The sequence below is a fragment of the Colobus angolensis genome, unplaced genomic scaffold (assembly GCF_000951035.1).
Source record: "Colobus angolensis palliatus isolate OR3802 unplaced genomic scaffold, Cang.pa_1.0 Scaffold125, whole genome shotgun sequence".
In the NCBI taxonomy this organism is placed as follows: Eukaryota; Metazoa; Chordata; class Mammalia; order Primates; family Cercopithecidae; genus Colobus; species Colobus angolensis.
In genome coordinates this window covers 3,837,723-3,840,259 of record NW_012113697.1, presented here as the reverse complement: position 1 = coordinate 3,840,259, position 2,537 = coordinate 3,837,723, and the positions used below count along the sequence as shown (strand labels likewise).

Here is a 2,537-nt window from a genome sequence, read left to right as displayed (position 1 = left end):
AAAAAAAAAAAAAAAAAAAAAACAAAGAAAGAAAATTATAAGGAAGAGAAACTACATTTCCTATTCACTAAGTGGAAGTGAATCACCATAAAGGTCGTCACCTTCATCATCTTCACACTGAGTAGCCTGAAGAAGACAAGGAACAGAAGGAGAAGGAAGGTTGGTCTTGCGGTCTCAGGAGTCACAGAGGCCAACGAAAATCCTTGTATAAATGAATCTTTGCAGTTCAACCCTGTGTTGTTTAATTAAGAGTCAACCGTAATCCAATACCAAATGTTTTTTATGTGGTCCTCATTAAATTTATTTTTTGCTTAAAAGGAAACCCAGGTCCGGGCGCAGTGGCTCACACCTGTAATCCCAGCGCTTTGGGAGTCCAAGGCGGGTGGATCACTTGAGGTCAGGAGTTCAAGACCAGCCTGGCCAACATGGCGAAATCCCATCTCTACGAAAAATACAAAAATTAGCTGGGCATGGTGGTGCACGCCTGTAATCCCAGCTACGAGGGAGGCTGACTGAGGCAGAAGAATTGCTTAAACCCAGGGACAGAGGTTGCAGTGAGCCAAGATCATACCACTGCACTCCAGCCTGGGCCACACAGCGAGACTCCGTCTCAAAAAAAAAAAAAAAAAAAAATTGAAACCCAGGACAGGCACGGTGACTCACGCCTGCAATCCCAGCACTCTGGAAGGCCGAGGCGGAGGATCACCTGCGGTCAGAGTTCGAGACCAGCCCGGCCAACATGGTAAAACCCCATCTCTACTAAAAATACAAAAATTAGCCGGGCACAGTGGTGTGCACCTGTAATCCCAGCTACTCAGGAGGCTAAGGCAGGAGAACAGCCTGAACCTGGGAGGCGGAAGTTGCAGTGAGTCAAGATCGTACCACTGCACTCCAGCCTGGGCGACAGAACAAGACTCCGTCTCAAAAAAAAAAGTCAGTAAAGACAAAAAATCTGAACACTGTCAACCGACTTGCTCTCATTGACATTTGCAGAACACTAGACCCAAGAACTGCAGAGTATACATTCATCACAAGTGCAAAAAGAGTATTCATCCAAACAGACTATATGCATAATTTTCAAATGACTGGTTATCTTAAAGTTAGCTCTAAAAATATTACACAAAGCGGTATTGCTAAAAAGTCATTAAAGCAATACCAAAAAACACTCAAAAACCCAATATCTGGTAGAAAAGGAACACAAGAGAAACAAAAACCAGAAAGGTCAAATGGAAAACTTTAGAGTTTCCTGGGTTCGAATATATTCTCTGATCATAGTGCAATTCAATTAGATATCAATAACTAGAAAATCCCAATTTACGTAAATTATTAAATAAAGCTCTTAACCCATAGTCAAAGAAAAAAATCACAAAGGAAATTAAAATATGTTTTCATAGCGACAATGAAAACTGCATTTCAAACCACCTGGAAAGCAGCTAAAGGATTGCTCAGAGGTAAACCTACAGTTTCAAATAAAAGCTTAAAAAATGAATAAACATATTTTTAAAAATCCCTTGCTTTGTAAATCCAACCTATTTGGCTCAAGTGTTTCAAATAACAAGTGGCAAGATTTTACACAGCAAGATACCGACCTGTAAACTTACTCCAATTTATCTGTTTCCTAAATTAAGATAGCAGTTTAGATAATATTTAAGAGAAATGACATTTTGGAAAAACTTTAAGTACTTAAATCTTGTGTTAGTAATATTATACCCCCAGGTAGTGTGGTAAGAAAAATGTCTCGATTATTCAAAATTAAATTACTTCACAGAGTATTAAAATACTTTAATAGAGAGTTTATATTCCAATGACCTCATGAGGAACTGACCCCATTAGTTATGAAAAAAATTAGGGTTATCTGTCATACCTGTTATTAAACCTTTAACAAATAGAATGAATTTTTAAATGTGCATTCCAGGCATATTATACACACGTAGTTACATACATGGTTACACATACAAGTAACCATTTGTTAAGCACCTACTACGTATCGGCTTATTATCGGGCTCGGCTCATGTATTTCTAATTCTCACAATTACCCTGGTGTACAGATCAGGAACCTCTGAGGCTCACAAGTGGCAGCCAGATTAAAACCCAGGAAGCTCTGAAGCCTTTGCTTTGGGGAGAACTGCCAACGCCTGGTGGTTTGTGGGGGCGTTTACTGGTTGTCACAAGCAGCTAGGGGAACTGGCATTTAGTGCTCGAGGCCAGGTCAGCGCTGCTCATCGGATACGTATTCTCCACCATGCGCCCCCCCAAATGCCGACAGCACTCTAATGAGAGAGGGAGAGACTCCAGGAAGCATCCCATCGGGTTTCCTCTTCCCGAGACTCATTTTCAGCCCTTAGGGGAAGACGGCGGGGAGGAGCCCGTTTTCGGTCCCAGTGGAGACACCCTGCCGGTCCCACGGTGCGCACAGGCACAGGAACGCATAGCCGGGACGGGGTTCACACATCCTCCCCGCACCCAGGGTCCACTCCCAGCCATGGCTGCCCCGGCCCCGCACTCGCCACGTCCCCCGCGCGCTCCCAGACCCATGG

At 43.1% G+C, this 2,537-nt stretch overlaps 1 protein-coding gene across 1 annotated transcript in view; it reads right to left on the bottom strand.

Moving 5' to 3' along the window:
- The window catches only part of ZNF18 (zinc finger protein 18), a 20,447-nt gene extending 17,910 nt beyond the window's left edge, over positions 1 to 2,537 (bottom strand). The window contains exons 1-3 of the mRNA XM_011933243.1: positions 2,504 to 2,537; positions 2,037 to 2,340; positions 799 to 920 (exon numbers count right to left, since the gene is read on the bottom strand). The gene's annotated coding sequence lies outside the window, so the exon portion shown is untranslated. The remainder of the gene's footprint in view (positions 1 to 798; positions 921 to 2,036; positions 2,341 to 2,503) is intronic.